The sequence below is a fragment of the Chelonia mydas genome, chromosome 14 (assembly GCF_015237465.2).
Source record: "Chelonia mydas isolate rCheMyd1 chromosome 14, rCheMyd1.pri.v2, whole genome shotgun sequence".
Taxonomy (NCBI): Eukaryota; Metazoa; Chordata; order Testudines; family Cheloniidae; genus Chelonia; species Chelonia mydas.
Window position 1 is genome coordinate 17,876,931 of NC_051254.2, and position 20,716 is coordinate 17,897,646.

At 44.2% G+C, this 20,716-nt stretch overlaps 1 long non-coding RNA gene across 1 annotated transcript; it reads left to right on the top strand.

Moving 5' to 3' along the window:
* The first annotated feature begins 421 nt into the window (after nt 1–421).
* LOC122462831 lies at nt 422–19,690 on the top strand. Its single transcript, XR_006285665.1, has 3 exons — nt 422–465; nt 12,404–12,408; nt 19,510–19,690. It is a non-coding gene; the product is annotated as an uncharacterized LOC122462831 (long non-coding RNA).
* The last annotated feature ends 1,026 nt before the right edge of the window (nt 19,691–20,716 follow it).

Below are 20,716 nucleotides of genomic sequence, written 5' to 3' on the forward strand. Positions count from 1 at the left end.
AAAGGATGCCTCGGAGCCTGATTTCGCAACCCTTATTCTTGTTAAGTAGCACCGTTCTCCATGATTATAAACAAGTTCTTGCATTGTGCGAGATGAAAGGGCAACTCACTAGGGTTGCCAATTTTGGTTGGACATATTCTTGGAGGTTTCATCACATGACGTAATATTTAATTAAAGATTAATCTTTAATTCCTGGAGACTCCAGGACAATCCTGGAGGGCTGGCAACCCTAAGTCCCAGGTACAATCTCTCCTGCCTTTATAGTCTCCATAGGGGTTGCCAGTGTAGTTCTGTTAGGGGTAGAAATAGTGGAGAGGCCATGCCAAAGAGATTCCTCCTGAATGACCCTGGACCTCCCCTCCTGTGTTGCTCTGAGATCAAGGCAAGGGGGATAGGGGGAGCGGGGGGTTAGACTCCCATGCTGTTTTCAATGTAAAGAGCCCTGAGAATCACAGAGGCACTGCTGTGTAAGCAGGAACTGATTACATTCCCTAGTCGATTTCTAGGCTGACATTCTCAGTTTGTCAGATCAGCTTGTGCTCCCCTGTGTGAACAGCACACCATCATTCGAGGTGGGAAATCGTTTCCCCCAAGTGGTTTGCAAAATCTGCTGGACCAAATTATTCTTCTCATTGTTAATGCTTCTCTCCCCAAGCCTTTTCACCCACGAAAAAGCTCGGATGCCATTAGGATGACTGAAAATATCTCATCTAGGGTATCACTGATGGAATGAGTGTTCTGATCATCTCACGTGTTGGGGGGCGGGGGAGAATGAGGGAACACATCTGGGTGATTCTGGCAGCACCCCCTTTTACTCCAGAGATGACAGAAATAGACTAGAAGAGGCACCTCAGACAGTAGGCATTCATAGATTATACATCATTCATTGTTTTTCTTTACCTTGTTAGCTTTCGTAGTACGGAAACAAAGGATTTGCCTTATTGCAGCAGACCCTGGACATTCCTTCTGCAGTGCCTGGCTGCCGATAAGTCAGGAAAAAAAAGGAGGATTTCCCTTATCCACCTAGCTAATTGTTCCATTCTGTGAAGATGTTGTGTATATTTTTTGCAGATTCCTTCCTGACCATGGTAGGAATTCAGTTTATGCCCTGAAGCATGTGGCTTAACTCTCAGATAATTCTGTTATCTTATGTAACCACAAAGGGAATTAATGGTCATACATTATTTAGTTCTTTTAAAAACCCAGCCAGAACATTTATCTCAATAAACACCTTAAGATAAATCCTCTCTAAAGTCAACATAAAAGGAGTGTTTGGTTTTTTTAGTGGTTCAAAATTTACTACCCTTTAAAGTTTACTTTGTGGTTGTTAATACAAATGGACACTGTTGCAAGGAGAAGATGCTGCTGGTGGAATCCTTACAGTGAAAAACTAGCAGGAGAGGAGATTACAGTCCACAGATTATACAAGGGCCTCAGGGTGGACTGGCTGACATGAAGCCCAAAATTTATAACAAATGTTACAGCTTGCACTAGGACAGGAGCCACCAAAGTGCGTTGCCAAAGGAGACCACAATGTAGACTACAGCACCATACAGAGGTGGGTGGGGGAGCATACCATATGATCCCTGCAGGCTGCACCTCGGTATTAAAGATGGGAATGGCCTTTAATCTGCTCCATTTTATGCAAATTAGGTAGAGGCCTGTGAGGGGCTGCCAAGGAAACCCCTGGTTGGGCAAAGCTTGTGATCCTCTGTGGACCTAAGGAAAAGGGTCCATAGCTTGGCGGAAATAACAGAGGCAGATGCAAAGCCCTGTGGCTACAAACACAGTCTCACTAGAGAGAACAAGGAGTACTTGTGGCACCTTAGAGACTAACCAAATAAATTGGTTAGTCTCTAAGGTGCCACAAGTTTCTACTTTTCTTTTTGCGAATACAGACTAACACGGCTGCTACTCTGAAACTAGAGAGAACAGGTCCTCTGAGCAGAAAATTAGTAAGCAGGTTCCTGGAAATGGGGGCCAGAATCAGGTGGGCCTGGGAAAGGTTACAGCCTGCATTGGGAACACTTTGCTGCTCCAACCACATCCTCTTCATGCTTCTGACCTTTGTCTCTGCACGGCCCAGGGGAGAGGCCCCAGGTCCAATAATTGTTTGTGTTTTCCAAGAAGTCAGGTCAAATATCTGACCAAAGGGGAAAAAGAACAAGTTTCTTCTGGCCCGAGGTTTGATTCTGCCCAGTGTATTTTCAGTATATAATAGACCACTTCAATGAACAAACAGAAAACAACCCCGCCTCCCACCCCCAGCAAAATCCTGAGTGGCTTTCATTCACTCTTGTTGCTGTCTAAAAGACAGTCAGAGACTGCTTGTGTCTGCATATGCAAGTGTGTTTGCAGATTCACACGTGTAGTTGTGTCTGCCAGTGCACACTGGTATGTGTGTATGCCTGCGTGAGTGCATGTATTTTCATTCAGCTACACTCTATTCATAAGAACAGAGAGTTAACCACTCGCTGTAAGTGATCTCTGCCATCTTTTGTGGGTTGAGAACCTGGAACGCTGCATAAATCATTATTCTTGCTAATTACTAGGCAACATCAAACAAGACAAGCATTTTACTCCTCATCACTGAATTTTGTTATGCTAATTAGAGTTGTATAAGCTGTTGCTATTAAACCTGGAGAGTCAGAAAAAACATTTGCATTAATACCCACAAAGCTGCTTCAAAACCTAGTTATTAGTATTTCAATGAGGTTCAGGTTATCAAGAAGCTGCTGCCGTTTCAGGGGCTGGTTTGTTGTTTTCTTTTTTTTTTTTACCCCCTAAATCCTGCTGTGAACTAAAATATAAATAAATGCAGGGCGATGCAGTGTACTACATGCAGACTGCACTGCCAAACAAGGAACAAAATGTATGAAGACAGGTTGAAGAGGAGCAGATATAAATGTGAAGGAAGCACGAAAACCTGAGCCTTGGTCTAGGCTGTGGGGCGGGGAACTATCTAAGTTACACAACTTCAGCTACGTGAATAACGTAGCTGAAGTCGACGTACTTAGATCGACTTACTGTGGTGTCTTCACTGCGGTGAGTCGACTGCTGCTGCTCCCCTGTCGACTCCGCCTGCACCTCTCACGGCGTGGAAGTGCAGGAGTTGACAGGAAAGCGCTTGGGGGTTGATTTATCGCGTCTAGATGAGACGCGATAAATAGATTCCTGCTGGATCGATCGCTGCCCACCGATCCGGCGGGTAGTGAAGACATATCCTTAGACTCTGTTACTCCAATATATAGCACTTTTCAGTTTAGGATCTCAAAGCCCATAAGCCAACATTTTCAGAAGTGGGCACTGATTTTGGCTGCCCAATTTGGGCTTGACTTTCAGAGGTACTGAACACCCAGTGCCTCTGTGGGGTTCAATTGGAATTGTGGGCACTCAGTATTCAGCTGAAAGTTGAGCACCCACACTCAGTGGCAACTTGTAAATGTTAAATGTTAACAAACAGATGCCCAAGCTTCATGATGCCCATTATACAGATAGGTAAAGTGAGAGAGAGAGAGAGGGAAAAGCTGCAGTTTAGCTCTGATAAGTGTCTATAAAATATCCCCGGCTTACTCAGTCTTACACTGTGTGCTCAGAGTGACCTACCCAAGCAGAAGCAACTCTCATGCATTTTCATCAGACTTGCAGGGTAGAATTCTTGCTTGCTTGCACATGTTGCTATAGACAATCAGTTAACTAGTGGAAGCGAGGGCAGCATTTGAGCTTCAGAGGATATCAGTGACAATGATGCTTTGGCCCAGCTGAATGTGGTTATGTATTGCAGCCAACAGGCTGCTCAGAGGTTCCTGATAATGAGTTCATAATATTTTGCACTTACAGGGGTTGCTATCCAAAGTCAGCATTTGCCAGTAGTTACCATAGTGTAGAATCTGAGACACTGGTAGTTTTTCCATAGTCTGAGAATAGGAAAGAACTCTGTTATAATGACTAGCAATCTTTTTTCCACCTAATCTTTTAGTTATAACCATTGTATGTGGCTGTTTCCATCAGAGGGTCTCACAGCATTTTACAATGCTCAGTTACTCCTCTGCATATCCCTTTGATGCAGTAATGATTATCCCCATTTTACATATCAAACAGGTATAGAAAACTTAAGTGACTTGCCCAAGATAAGACAGGTAATCTATGAACAAGCTTGGAACAGAACTCAGATCTTTTGCCTCACGGTACTGGGACTTAACTACAAGATCATCCTTACTGTTAAGTGTTCAGGAAGGAATGAAGAGCCATGAGAAATGTTTCCCTTCCATCACACTGAGCTGCAGGCATAATTTTTCTTGTGATCATTTTGCTTCTGGTGATCACTACAGCATGGGGGCTTAATTCTCTGGTGTGTGACAGGTCTGTGCTCAGCATTAGGTATCTGTAAGGCGAAGGGGATGCTTAAGGATGTAATTATAGTTATGAGTAAGAGTCCTTAGGCCATAATTGCAGTGTATGTTGTTACTGGCCTGCATTTGACCTGTGTAACAGACAAACGACCCGTTGTGTGCCAACTGGTATCCAGACATCCATAGTGGACTTCATCAATTAGTACAATCCCCACCTGTTGGCTAGACTTGCTGTGTGTCTTTCAGCTCAGGACACAAAATTCCCTTCTGTGACATTTATTTCACAGTAAAGAGTAGACCACATTGACAGCTGGCTGTCACTTAAATAATACATCTTGAACTATATATCTAACCCACAGTGTTATTCTATTGACTGGACTACAAGTTATTGGCTTTTAACAGAGCATTTGTCACTTGCTGCTGAAAAGGGAAATCTGTCCTGTCCTACAGTATATTGCTGTCCAGAAAAACAAAAACAAACAAAACCCTCCATTATTTTTTAACCCTGTGGGTTAAAATATACAAGTCAATTTAGTATAGACTAAGGGCAGGACTATTGTAATACTGATGAGTTATTTCCCCATGCTTTCCCCACAGGTTTTCTGCTCCATGTTAATTCTGACCCACAGCATGCCCCATTCCCCCCTGCTATGGCACTTCTCAGCTTCTATTGACCAGAGACTGTCAATCACACTAACCTATGCAGCGCTCTTTCTGAAATGACCTAACCTGGTATTAGAACCCATGTCATCTGAGTTGAGAAACCAGAGCACTGGCTTACTGTGCTTCTCCCAGCATTAATCTCCCTCATTTCCGGTGGCAACTGCTGCTTTACATTCCCTCAGGTCTCATTTACATCTGTATGTGTCCAAATAAATAAGCCGCATTCCCCTCTGCAACCAACAGACAACGTGAAGGTCTCGCTTTTTCTATGTTGCTATGAATCAGTGTAAGAAGAAGGGACAGTTGGCAAGGACAGTGCCACCATCCTTTGGGGCCTATTCTAACTCCCTAGCCTCCCTAATCATAGCCAGATTAAATAATAATAATAATAATAATAGAAAAACCACAGCAGCAAAGCTATGGTAAAGAGAACTCTAAGATGGATGAGGAAAATGAAGACACTATGAAATGCAATAGATGTCAACTTCTACTTATTTTTTAATTTCATCTCTTACAAGCTTTTTGGAAGCTAACATGATTAAGTTCTTCACACAATTTATTAGCATCATGTTGGAAATCCAGCAGTATATTATGCTGTCTGAGTAATCCAATTAGTAAAATGTATTTATTTAACCAGAATATTAGCGACACACAATCCCAAATGCAGTAAAGTCCCTGATCCTAGAGTTCCTCTCGCTACTCAGAGTGCATTTCCCAGCTATGGAAAGGTTTATTCTAATAAAATAAATATTATCCCTTTATTTTTAGAATAACAGAGGTAAACTGAGCCTGCATCCTCAGCAGACAGCTTCTTGCAATAGATTTTGGTGTAGATTTCACAGCTTTACAGTACCAGCCCCTCCTCCCCTCACAAAAAAACACAACAAACCAAACCAAACCAAACAAACCCAAACCAAAACTATTTCCAACTGGATTTCTCAGCCAATTGCTCATAAAATATAGAACTTTCTTTCATATGGAAACGCAAATGCACAAGTAGGCTTGTATCATCTTTCAAACTTTAGCCTTATTGGAAAGACCTTTAAAATAAACACAGTGTGACACATGAAGGGTCTTAACATTTGCACATTCGTACTCTAGTGTAAATGAATTTAGAGCTGGTGAAAGAGAAGTGATTGACAGCCTCTGAGTCCGAAGCAGGACAGAAGTAGCATAGGCAGCAGCATACAACTTTTGCACCACCACTACCACACACAGGCTTGCCAATGTGTCTTGACCCTAAACTGAAGAGACCGCCTCGTGGGGTTTCCTTAGATTTTTAGCTCTTTGGGGCAGGGACCATCAGTTTGTTCTGTGGTTATACAACGCCTAGCACAATGCTTTATGATGAGGGCTCCTGGTCACTACCACAATACAAATAGATAATTCGGGTTGCCATCTACGTCTACTCAATCGTTGGCCTTTCTGCAGAGAATGCCAGCCAAGGGCTCGTCTCGACGCGGATCGTGGCACTGGCTTTTGTGAAGCAGTAACACCAGTTTGTCTCTATTTATTTATTTCTTTTCAGTGAGCAGCCATCACTCAATACAGCAGTGATTTCTAGTCACTGCCAACACAAACTAGATTTGAACTAGCAACCTAGCACATTTACATTCCCTTGAGCCTGCTAGTTCCTTGAAGGTTTTACGATAATTTTAGTGAGTTCCTTTTTGCATATCCTACCATTTTTGTGAACATAGGCTGAGGTGCTTAGAACATGGGTTCTCAGCCTGGGGCTCAGAGCCTCCAGCTGGGGCACAATCAGGTTCAGGGGAGTCACAAACACTCTCCTTCCTTTATAGCTAGATGGGGTGGACGGGGAATCCCGAAACTTTTTCTGGTGTAACATGAGGTCACAGCATGGAAAAGATTGCGAGCTACTGGGCAATTAAAGGACAGGGAGACCTGCCTCTCCCCATAGCTTTAGGACCTACCCCCTTAAGACATCTAAGGTAAAATTATAAGGGTCCTGGGGCTAGTTTGTGGGGAGCAGGCATGGCAGAGAGAGGATGTACCTAGGGCTTTCCAAGTAATCTGCCAGGCACTGGTTTGCTTCCGGCCCTTGGGAACCAAACTCCAGGGTTTGATGTGCAAATCAGAATCATAGAAACGTAAGGCTGAAAGGACCCCGAGAGGTAATCTAGTTCAGTGTTTCTCAACGACTGGTCCGTGGACCGGCACCAGTCCCTGAGATCTCCCTGACACAGTTTAGGAAGGCAGCAAGCTGGGTAAAAGACTTCCGGAACCATGGGGACCAGGGGGCCATGGCCCTCCCACTTTTTGAAAGTGGACAGGCCTGGCCCATCCACTTTTCGCCATGGGCCTCCCTGCTCCTCCTCTTGCCCCTGGCCAGGGTGGCAGCTGGATCCCAGCCAGGGAGCCCGGGCACTGTGGGACACTGTGCCGCAGACGCTCCTCCTGCCCTGGGCGGAGGGCCCCGGGGCAGAGGGTATGCGCTGCAGCTCTTACCATGGCTGGGCTGCGGCTCCGAGGCCCTGTCTCCTAGCTGGAGCCGGGTCAGGGAGAGCCACACAGGTAGCTGTGGGGAGCTGCAATTCCTCCACCTTCCCTGGGCAGGGGGCCCGCGGGGCGGGGACACGGCCTGGGGGTTGCTTTTGGCACCCCACACCCCAGGCATGTGGAGAGTCCATGGCTCCCTGCGGGGCCTCAGGAGAAGGAGTAGGGTGGGGACACAGGGGGAGGGGCCGGCTGCCCCCCCCGACTTTTGGGAACGCTCCGCCACCACTGCCCTGGTATCAAAAAGGTTGAGAAACAATGATTCTAGTCGATCCCCCTGTGCTGAGGCAGGACCAAATATACCAACACCATCCCTGACAGGTGTTTGTCCAATCTGTTCTTAAAAACCTCCAGTGATGGGGATTCCACAACCTCCCTAGGGAACCTATTCCAGTACTTAACTATCCTTATACAGTAGTTAGAAAGTTTTTACTAATAGCTAACTTAAGTCTCCCTTGCTGCAGATGAAACCGATTACTTCTTGTCCTACCTTCAGTACACCTGAAGAACATTTGAACACTGTCCTCTTGATAATAGCCCTTAACATACTTGAAGACTGTTTTAGGTCCCCTCCCCCAACCCAGTCTTCTTCAAGGACTACAGGATTAAACCTATTGAAAGGGAGAGCAGAATCCATACAAATGATTCCATTACTTTCTGCACCTCTCCCCAAAGTAGAGCTTGCTGAATAACAGATATTCCGATTTGCTGACACTTCCAAAAAATCTATAGAAAAAAAATCATTTCAGGTCGAATGAAATGCTACATGTGATCCCAAACAAGGTATTGGAGCACTTGTGGCACCTTAGAGACTAATAAATTTATTAGAGCATAAGCTTTTGTGGGCTACAGGCCACTGAATTGGATGCATAGAATGGAACATATAGTAAGAAGATATATATATACAGAGAAGGTGGAAGTTGCCATACATTGTAAGAGACTAATTAACTTCCACCTTCTCTGTATATATATATATATATCTTCTTACTATATGTTCCATTCTACGCATCCGATTAAGTGGCCTGTAGCCCACGAAAGCTTATGCTCTAATAAATTTGTTAGTCTCTAAGGTGTCACAAGTACTCCTGTTCTTTTTGCGGATACAGACTAACACGGCTGCTACACTGAAACAAAGTATTGTGTTTCAGTTTCAAATATTTTTTGTTTTTAATTTTTTTTTCAAAAATAAAGGAAATTTCTGAATGAAAGGTTATTTTGAAATCTTTCATTTTGATATTTTGATATTTTCCAAGTGAATGTTTGGATTTGTTCAGATTTTTTTTTTCTGACAAACAATTTAGCAAAATCGACACAAATTGGGGAAATCTTTTGGGGTTGCCTAATGGGCATTTTTGAAGGAAAAAAGTTCTGGTCAAAAAATTTCACCCAGCTGTACCCCAAAGAGACTGAAATCTAGACCAGACGCAGCCCATGCATATCAGAACCCAGCAGATAAGAAGGGATTAGGGTGGGCGCATGTCATATAGACCCAATAATACATTTCCCCCTGCAGTTCCCTTTCAGAGCAGGAATGGGTTTTTTATTCTCCCCAAGTTAATGTGAGATCAGTTCTCTGTGCCTTCTGTTTTGGGAGCTATTTTTTGAAAGCCCCAATTGCCAAAGCCAGTGGGGGGGAAAGGGAGGAGTTAATAGCCATTCACAGTTAGTAACAGGTCTGAAAAATGCCAGCATCATCAGACAAAGGATCTAACTTTTTCTGCCAGGGATTTGTTATTTTGTGTTTATTTTCAGACCCTCCTTCAAATAAATCATTACTGGAATGTGGGGAAGTGTCTATTCCTCCTGCTGATGTGCTGAGCTTCAGTGTGTGTGTGTGTGTGTGTGTCTGTCTGTGTCTGTGTATGTGAGAGACAGAGAGAGACACATACACACACACAAAACATGGAGACCTCATAATAATACTAATGGGAATTACCCATGTAAATTAGAGATTAATAGACCCCAAGGAATTAGTTACTGTTGGGGGTTCATACTTCCTAAATAGGGGATTCTGTGCCTAGTGCGTAGAGCAAAGACTGGGAGTCACAACACTGGAGTTCTACTTCCACCTCCAGCAGTGACTCTGTGTGGCTGCTGTGTGCCTCAGTTTCCCCATTGGCAAAGCAGCTGTAATGACTTACCTACCTTGTAGAAACATTGCAAGGCTTATTTGATGTTTGCATGAAACATTTTGACGTCTTTGGACAAAAGGCACTGTAGAAGTGCAAAGCATGATCAGCTGTGGCCTCCATGGGCTCTGTGCATGGAGTGAGAGGTGGGCGATCTTTATGTTCCAAAAGCCACATCCAGTGATTTTCCACAGAGACTAAATGCCAGGGACACAACCGACCATTCTCCAAAAATATCACGGACATAAAACACGTGTCCCTCTTATTAAGCAGCCTTAACAAAATAAGAATCAGGTTTCTTCCTCCCCTTCCCCACTCCCTTTATTCACAGTCTTGATGGCAGTTGTTACGGGCTCTCCTACTTCACCTTTAACAGGATATTAATAAAAAGAAGCCCTCTAAGCTTCCCACGCTGGGGTGATGATGAGCCAGACTCCATCTCTAAACGAGGACATCTCCTGCAATATTACCCCCTCCAGACTAATAGCTGACAATGTATGCCTTCCACATTAATGATAAGGGTACAAGGGAAAACAGACTGCTCGCCTTTTCCGCTGACATTACACTCTTCGATGTACCCACCAACTTCCCCTAAGGCAACAGAGCTAGTAATAGGTTCCTCTAACTGCCTCCTGCATCAAACCTGACACCGGCCGCTTTCTTCTCTTTTCCCACCACTCCGCTTACCGCTCTGTCATTGTCATTGATTTTGACTTAAAAAAAAAAAAGCCTTCCCATGCTTTGAGAATTGTAAGTTAGTGAAGGGCAGCGACCGGGGGTGGAGCAGGAGAGAGGAAGGCGGAGGGGCTTTCTCTTGTGGTGTCTGCGTCTGAGCTGGGGAGAGACAAAGAGGGGATGCTGTGACCATTGCAGGGCTGAGTGGACAGTGAGGCTTATGCCACAGGAACAGCCCCCGTATCAGGATTCACAGGGATGATGCCCACCCATACAGGTTGCTCTGTCACTGATTTTTGCAGTGGTGACAGGATTTGCTTTGGTTTTGCACTGATGTTAAGAGCACTGGACCTCTGAGGGAGGGGTGGCTCTTCTAACTCTGTTGTCATCCCAACCTCAAAAGCATGCTGAGGGTACCCTCCTTATCTGCCTACTAGGAGAAGGAGAAGGGAGGGTTCCAGTAAGGGCTCTCTTCCTCCCCCGAATGTCTGCTGTAAGATTGTGGAGGAAGGAAGCTTCTCCTCCCCAGCTCCTGAGAGATAAGGTTATCTCAGGAAATCTTACAAGCTCCTTGAGAGCTGGAAGTGGGAGAGTCTGAGGTTAGTCAGGGCCTGCTGGTCAGCACCACGGAGGTCATGTTCCTTTCACCAAGAAGCCAGGACCAGCTGAATGACTGTTGTTGTTCTAGAGTTAATATGATGCAGTGGTTAGGCCAACAGCTTGATAACTGGGACTCCTGAGTTCTCCCCAGAAGTCTGGCCCTGGTTCCCTGTCAGTTTCTCTGTCTCTGTTTGTAACATGGGTGTGACACCTCCTTGCTCACGCCGGTGCTATAAAAACCTGCGTTTGTGCTTGTGGTTTGGCTGCGTGGTTTCCTTTAATTCCTTCTCTCTGGTAGGTTGCCTCTAGGATCCAGAGTCAGCAGTGATCTGAGGCCCTGGCCTAGGTCTAGAGGAGGACATCTCTCTGGACACCTCAAGGCAACCTCATTAGCTCCCCATAGCATCTCATTCCTCCACCTACCACAGTGGTGACCCCAGAGATGTACCTCTCCTTATGCTATGGTATAGGGCTGAGGGATGATGAGTGGGTGCTTGCCCATGGAGAAGTAAGTGGATTTCCCTTAGGGAAATGAGGGGGAGGGCTGAGGAGAGGTGACCTTGTTAAATCCCAAAGTGGGAGGGAAACCATTAGACTTCACGGTGGTGCAAACTTTAATTCACTACTAACATGGGCTTCTATGGCAAGCCCCAATAAAGTACTCTATGCATGCCTAGCTGGGGATGGCTTTCTGCTCATAACCTCTGATTTATGCCCTGTCTGGTTTCCTGGTGAACTGCTGTGTGCAACAACGTTCTACAAGAAAAAAAAATTAAGTTTTAAATCAAGTATATTCCATGTGTTCCCTATGTCCTCCTCTGCTGCTCTGGGTGGCAAAGATACGGGGTGAAGATAGGGGTCATGGGGTCAAACCCTGGATGTGGCCAACACATGTTAAGAACACACCTATGTTCCTAATGAAGAGAAGATGTCACAGCTAGTACATTCTGATGGGCAGGAGCATCGTAGGCAGGTACTGGGAGGCTACGGTCTGGCTTCTATGCCAGTGCTAATTGTCTGCATTGTAAAGTAACATGGTGGTGGATGACTTGGTGCTTAGCCTTGCTCAGAGTAAGTATGTTCAAGACTTAACACAATCTAGTCCATGTCAGCAGTAAATGAAACTGAGAATCATCCACCAGCTGGTTGGCTGCTACTTGAAATGAATTTCACTCCAATTCTTAGTGAACAGGCATCCTTTTCATCATAAAAATTAACACACTGCTGCTAGCAGGGTCAGTGGTGAAGTTACTACGAAAGGGAGAAGGAAAGAGAGGTATGTCTGAGCACTATGTTTTAAACCTGTGGACAGTGGAAGACTGTTAGTTTTTCTTTCCTGCAGATCAAATCCACTTTGGATACAACAAACAAGTATAAATGCAGAATCGATCTTCAGATGCAAGATATAGACCACTGTAGACTTGCAAAGTATCTATACTGCACTTCCATTAGGCTGGAGCAATGGAGACAGAGTTGGCCTTTGGCATTTTAATTGCCATGCTGTCTAATTCTGCTCTAAGCAGATCTATGGGATGCCATGGTAAATATACCATGACACTTTGCATATAGCAGAGTTCTCACCACTGGAGCTGCAGAAGTGGGGAATGGTTCAGAAAAATTCCTAGTGTAGATGGAGACAGTGTCTATCCCCCTTCTAGTTGCCGGTTCACGTAGGAGGCTTTGAGTGAATCTCCTGGAGAAGGAGTTTACTAACCAGAACGTTTGTGGAAATAGCGAGTTGTATGTGACTGTCTGAGACTATCTGCCCAAAGCTATTTTGAATTCATTAAACACAGTGGTTGCCCCACACCTCTAAGAGCTAGCCTCATCCAATCAAGGAGCAGAAACAACATCAGGAGACCCATTTGTCCGACCAAAACCTAACCAATGCAGCTTGAATTTTGAATCTCTCACACTCTCAATGAACGGCTTGCAAACAAGCTGCAGACCAAGGGTAACTGGCAGGCATTATTTGGGTAATAATTCTAAATCATGAATACATCTGAGAAACCGGCAAGCTGTTCACAGACCATTCACCAACAAGGGAAAAACGCTGAATCAGCCCAACAGTTTGTTCACTATAAATTATTTATTCAGCTGTAGCCGTAACCTTATTTAAAGCATTAAGACCCAATTAGGCAACTCTTCATCACTCAGCACATTCTGCTCCATCATAGGAGGAACAGTCTCTTCAGTGTCCACCACTGCACATTCCGTAATTTAGATACTTTGCCCTTACGTATGGCAGCATTGCCCAGCTGAAGACCTCAAAGAGCTTCACAAATGTTAACAAGTTTAGCCTCACAAGACTCCTAGGAGGGAGATAAGTATTGTTATCCTCATTTTATAGATAGGGAAAAAGAAGCACAGTTGGTTAGGGGCCTAATGTTCAGAAATGACCTTTAATGGTGGGTACCTTGTATTCTTTGCATGCCCAATTTGGGATACTTAGAGCCTGATTCTCAGAGCCTGACTGCTCAATGTCTCTGAAAATCAGGCCCTGGGTATCTCAAGTTGAGCACCCCAAAGCTGAGGGAGGCACCCAAAATTAGAGGCCACTTTTGAAAATGTTGGACTTTGGGACTTTGCCCAAGGTCAAAGAGCAAATTTTTGTCTGAGCGGAAAATCGGATCTAGCTCTCCTTTCTCCCATTGCAGTAACTACAAGCCTCTCTCTATTAGCTACAGCTTCTGCGAAGCCTGTGCAAAAATGAATAGTGCTTCCCCAAAACACATTTTACCTGAGCTGTCTCATGACTCCCCTGCAAGTGGTCAGAGCCTCTCAGACAAACACTAAGTTCAGAACAGTGTCAGGAATTGGACATCAGAGCCGAGCATACCAGGTTCTGGGACTTTGGAAGTGCTACTAGCTGCTGCAGAGCCTGGGCTCTTTTTCAGAAGATCCTGCAGCTCTCTGAGCTATGGACACCTGCTGCAATGTCACCACCCCATTGCAGTTAGCATGTGCCATTGGAGCTGTCTGAATGGGGAGGGCGGGGATGCAAAACAGAGAAGAGACAGGTTTGATATGAAGTATCCAATTGAACAAAAGCATATAGGGAATTGAGCCTTCCCCTCCCCTTGTTTTAGGGAGGTGATGGGGTGCGGGGGAGGTGGGTGGAGATGTTTCCCACATTGGCACGAAAGGGGCAACACCTTCATGAGAATGGTTCCAACGTAATGCTCTAGACTAAAGTGGGTTGTGGCTGAAATAGTTAATTACTGCTCAGCTGTCTGAAGCCTTTAACGACTCTGATTAATTTCTCTCCCCTTTTTAAGAATTCTCTGCATAAGTGACTTGCTCCTCCACCCCTCTCCTTTTCTCTTTGTAGAGCTGTTTGCAGGCAAGGCGCTGTGCTGGAATTATTTATTCCATTCTGTGCTGCTTACCTAGCACTGCAGCAAAGCTCCGTAAGCCCAAATCCCTGGCCTATCATATGTGGTGCTCTGAGCCATGGCACGGCAGTGAAAGCCATCTTGGCATTGTCCTTCTGTTTTAGGTCCCTTTCCAGCATCAGAGCTCAGGGACTTGTTTTTTAACTGAGCAAATTTCTTCCTAGAACAGTGAGTGAGTACGTAAGTACCTGAAAGAACTGATTTATGGTTATTAAAACCAGACAGAGCCTATCATGCAGGGATTGCTCTCTGGCATTGGATGAGAAAAGAACAATGCTAGCTGCACTGATGTTTACAGGCAGCGGTGGGGGTAGGGAGTATGGTTCCTCCAGTACCTGTCATTGGTCCCCGTTTCTCCCCTGGGACATGAAAGCAAAGAAGGGTCTTTGTGTGCACCCATACCTAGAGAGAGTGCTGCACAATCATATTCCTAACTGCTGTGTTGCTATGATCTACATATGCCACACGGCATTCCACTGATCTGGGGAGTCAGAGAGACCCAGTTAAAGTGAGCTCAGTGCTCTGTCCTGCCCCCTCCCCCTTGCCCATTCCCTGCTTAGTGGCCTGTTCTGTGACCTCCTTCCAGGCAGGGAGGAGACAGGTTTCCTTTTTGTGCCCTCTTGGTTCAGCAGTTCATCCCTGCTACTGTATTATTTATTCTAATGCTGTTGTAACTCCTGCCATTGCCCCCCGCTCTCCCCATTGCCCCCCTCCCTCTCTCCATCACCACTAGCTGCACCATTATACGGGACCCACAACCCTGCCAGCTGAGTAATTAGACCTCCCGATCCCTTCAATCCCCTTCTATGTTGTTTACTGAGCACCTTCAGGCAATCTAACATTATAGAATATTTTGCAGCAACTATGCCCATCCATCAGTCTGGGACTGCAGCCCTGATGGAGGACAGAACTGAAGGAATTACACAGCGCCTGGCACAGACACCGTATTTTAAAAGCAAACAACAGTACACCTCTCTCTGCTGCTTCCAATCCTGTTTTCCATCTGTTAGGATAATTACTACATGAATTATTATGATTGTTGCTGTTACTGGTTGTGAGTAGGAGCGGGTTTCTCTTTCTTTCCACATGTTAAAGGTCATGTACTGGCTGTAATGCAGTATACACTGCATAGCCCCCTTTCTTCAAAAATAAACCCGTCCCAAAGGGATCTGTATCATCAGCTGGAGTCAGTCACAGATTGCAGGTAGGATATAATAATAATGCATTGCATCTACTGCCTTTCGTCCAAAGATCTCATCCGAACAGTTTACAAATCACAGTGCCCCTGGAAGGGAGGTGGGCATTTGTTATCACCAGTTTGCAGTAGAGAAGGGCTCAAAGTGGAACAGAGGATCTGGGCCAGGCGAATGCTGGGAAGGTTCAGATCTGAGTTCTGCGGCTCTAACTTGTCTCCATGATCCGCCTGATTGAGCCTGTCAAAGGTGTATTGAAAAAGTAATCATTTGGATTCGAGCACTCCTCCTCCCACCGCTGCACACTCCTGACATTCTGACATTCATATTTGGATCTGAATGCCATGGCTCAGGTCCATCTCCACTTACAGATGGGGAAAGTGAGGCATCCAGAGATTTTTCCAAGGCCATCCAGCAGAGCCAATGGCAAGGTCAGGAAGAGACCCAGGCCACTGCTCCACCACTCTAACCACTAGACAATACTGGTTCACCTTTTGTCTATATGCTCCCCATTCTCTGTGTGCCCAGTCCATTTCCTGCTGAACTCACAGAGACTCTTTCTGTTGACTTAAATGGGAGCTGGAGCAGGACCTACGTTTCTCACTAATTTGGGGCCAGATTTGATCTCATGAGTAGCGAGATAAATCAGGAATAACTCCACTGACTTCAGCAGAGTTACTCCTCACCTATACTGTGTAGCTGAGATAGAATTTGTCTCTATTATTCCAAAGTGCTCTCTCTTACTTTCATTGTACTTCATCTACAGTGTGATATAAGCCTTTCCAAAGTGTGGCTTTTCCTCTAATAGACAAGGCATAGCCAGTGAGATGAATGCATTTCCTAGGTTAGTTTGCTCTAATAAGTGTCCAGACACACACACACACATGCACACACACACAATCATTAGTACCTTTTGCTGTGAGCCCTAATTTTGGAGACTGCTGCTGTCCCAGATGTCTTGTTACTTCATTTAAAGCATGTGCTTAAGCTCCATTGAAATAAGTGAAACTTAAGTGCTTTGCTGAATCAGGCACTCAATTAATGACAAAGATAAAAAATCATCCCCATTCCAGAAAAGGACAGATGTGAAAATTACAACAAATCTATTTTAAAAACCAGCCACCCGTTGAAGGCAAGAGACACCAAGAATCCATACTCAACATTACACCTTCAAAATAATACAATACAAGAACCTGGAGGAAAAGGAACTCCATTACATGTCTCCAGTTCTGTCCCCCACATGCCGTCCCATAGACAAAGTTAATGGCTCTGCATGGGAGAAGTCAATTGTCTGAGTTAATGTTTGAGCTGGCTTTGAAATCTAAGCAACCATCATGTATTATCTCTGGAGTTCACCACCATGTTCAGTGTAAGCTACCATAGCTTTAGGAATAAATGAGATAGCTTGAGTTTATCCATGTAAATTAAAAGAAAATCCCAGCAAATCATAAAAATACAGGACCACGTGGAAATCGTTGATGCCTCATGATATGGAGGAGTATGTAAGCAGAGACATCTTACTGCACACCGAAAGAAGAATAACTTGAGCTGTTTGAAAAATGCAGAAAATATTTTGCAACAATATTTCAATTCTTTTCATCAAACATTTCAAATTTTCAAACAATGTTGACCACTCTGAGTTGGTTAAAAAGCATAAAAATAACACAAAATATTTCAAACAATTTTGACAAATTGGATTTTTAAAAAACTAGCTTTAAAAACAATCCTTTGAATGATATAAGGCATAACCCTCAACTTCTAATCATCTAGGAATGCAAATCAAATGGTTCAGCGTACAATAACACAAAGTAAGGAAACACACAGAGAAACAAATATTTCTACGTTGTTCTCAATAGCAATATTATATTTGTATTACATATACACTTTTAACAGAGCATATTTTGCTGCCAAATATCTTTACTACAAATATGTGGTAGGAAAAAAAGGTGACTATCGCTTGCTTGTTTCTTACAGGGATTCCATTCAGGTCTCCAACCATTGTTTCATGTTTCTACCAGTACAGTAAACATCCCAGCCTCACCTGTCCCTTCATGATGGGGTGGGAGATTATGCAGTTTGCAAGCACACAGACCTTCACTGGGCCCATGTCAAGTAACAAATAAACCTCTTGCTTTGATGTAATCCAAATTGAAATCCTTACCTGCTCTTGACTCCTTCAAAGGCGGTTTTCTGGCAAGAGCTTATTGGATGATTTATTCTTTGCTGAAAGACAGAGAAAATAAAGAATTTAAATGACACACAAACAAACAGTTTACCTGATTGTGATGGAACTTTTCTACATTTGGGTAAAAAGTTTCAGAGATATTTCAGGTTTATTTTCATTATTCAGCATTATGTGCAACACTCACTTACAATGAACATTTCTTTCCACCCAATTTTTTCGCTTTGGCAAACTCTCTCCCTACCACATATTATTGTATTTTGAATTGGGATGGATGAACAGATTCAGATAATGTAAGAGACACTTTTTATGAGCATTTGCACCCCATAATCAAACCAAATCTTTTCTGACTTTCAAAACAAAATTTGCATAACTTTCCCCCATTATTTTTGCATAGCTTTTCTCACATTATTTTTCATTTAACTCACACCATAATTGGCTAGTGGGTATGTATTCCACTGCCCTCTTTCTGCATAGAAACAGAGCTGCTCAGGTGTGTGTGTTATAGGCCCTGTCTTGCTAATGGCGATTCCATTTTAGCTTAAGAGGTAAGTGCCTGTGCTTTTGGAGCAGGATGATCTGAGTTTATCCCCTCTGTCACTTTGAAGTTCTAGAAGCCAAAGTGTGCAGCATAGTAATCACCATGAACGTTGTGACAACACATGCGTTTTTCCTGGATTCGGTCTGGTCTGAAAGCCAAGGGGCCAGAACAGCAGGAAGAAGCCTGTTCTTGGGTTATTTTCTGTCCAGCCACAAACAGAAGCCCCAGAACTCTCACAAAAAAAACCCGTTTGGGTGAGATTTCCAATCCAGTTTTGCAAACCTAAAGGTGTGGATAATTTAGATAATGGATAACTTCGATTTGGATAAAGTAGATAATTTAGAACAGTAGCAACCTTTCTGGTGAGTGCTCCACCAACTACTATTTTAATGTAATATCTTTCTCCAGCCTAGCCCGTGTGGCTGAAAAGATGGTTCGCTTTGGTCTGTTGTGTGAGTACTAAAGATATTGTAGATTTCAGAGTAGCAGCTGTGTTAGTCTGTATTCGCAAAAAGAAAAGGAGTACTTGTGGCGCCTTAGAGACTAACAATTTATTTGAGCATAAGCTTTCGTGAGCTACAGTGCCACAAGTACTCCTTTTCTTTTTGCAAAGATATTGTAGGACTTCAGAACAACCAAAAGGGAGGGTGTCCTCAGAGTGCTTCCGCCAATGTGCACGGGCTGAAATTGTGGAAAAGCAGCATCATGTATCCCATAACCTCAGCCGTGCAGAACACAATGCCATCCACAGCCTCAGAAACAACTCTGACATCATAATCAAAAAGGCTGACAAAGGAGGTGCTGTCGCCATCATGAATAGGTCGGAATATGAGAAGAGGCTGCTAGGCAGCTCTCCAACACCACTTTCTACAAGCCATTACCCTCTGATCCCACGGAGGGTTACCAAAAGAAACTACACCATCTGCTCAAGAAACTCCCTGAAAAAGCACAAGAGCAAATCCGCACAGACACACCCCTAGAACCCTGACCAGGGGTATTCTATCTGCTACCCAAGATCCATAAACCTGGAAATCCTGGATGCCCCATCATCTCAGGCATTGGCGCCCTGACAGCTGGATTGTCTGGCTATGTAGACTCCCTCCTCAGGCCCTACGCTACCAGCACTCCCAGCTATCTTCGAGACACCACTGACTTCCTGAGGAAACTACAATCCATCGGCGATGTTCCTGAAAACACCATCCTGGCCACTATGGATGTAGAAGCCCTCTATATCAACATTCCACGCAAAGATGGACTACAAGCCGTCAGGCACAGTATCCCCGACAATGCCACGGCAAACCTGGGGCTGAACTTCATGACTTTGTCCTCACCCATAACTATTTCACATTTGGGGAGAATGTATACCTTCAAATCAGTGGCACTGCTATGGGTACCCGCATGGCCCCACAGTGCCATGGTGCCAATGGTGCCAACATTTTTATGGCTGACTTAGAACAACACTTCCTCAGCTCTCATCCCCTAATGCCCCTACTCTACTTGCGCTATACTGATGACATCATCATCATCTGGACCCATGGAAAAGAAGCCCTTGAGGAATTCCACCATGATTTCAACAATTTCCATCCCACCATCAACCTCAGCCTGGACCAGTCCACACAAGAGATCCACTTCCTGGATTCTTTTGGCTAGGTATCGAGTTTCGTTGTTCCAAAGCCCTGGGCAGGAGCATGAAAAGGGTCTCCCCAGGACATTATACAAGCCTACTTAACAAACCAGTGTGTCCCTACATGAGGGAGGAAAAGGAACTATTGTAAACTTTCAAGAGGCTATTATGAAATAAATAAAATGGAAACTAAAATAGTTTTAAAAAGTTACCAATAGTTACCAATAGTTCAGTGTCTTAAATGCTAATATAGACAATGCATTTTAATGGTACTGCAGAAAGGATGGCATTGTGTTATTATTTGTATTGTGGTAACACCTATGAGCTTGAGTAACAATTCAGCATCCCATGGTGCTGCTTACTGTACAAACACAGAACAAAAAGGCGATCCCTGCCCTGAAGATATTACAGTCTTAGCAGATGGAGAACAAGTAACCAGCCAAAACAACACTGGTTTGAAGATCAGAGATGTAACAGCAATTTGGCCTGATTTAATGTGAACTTTATTTACTAGATTGAGAGGTCAGACAATAGCATTTTATACCCAGGCAATTTTTTCCACGCTACACTATTAGAAATGAAGGTCTGTCATCAGTTCATTATAGAGAAGGGCCATAATGCAGCACAGAACAGCTACTGGCTGGATGTCTCATAGTCAGTGCCCATGACAGGGTCCACAGCTGTAAATTCTCACCCCATCAGCAGAGTGCAACATCAACTGAAGGCGATAAAAGGTTTCCTATATTTACTAGCCATTCACCTTTGGAGATGCAAGTTCACTAACTACCTTCCATAAGCACATGAAACTTCCAGTGAGGTCAATAGAAACAGACATTTTACCAGAC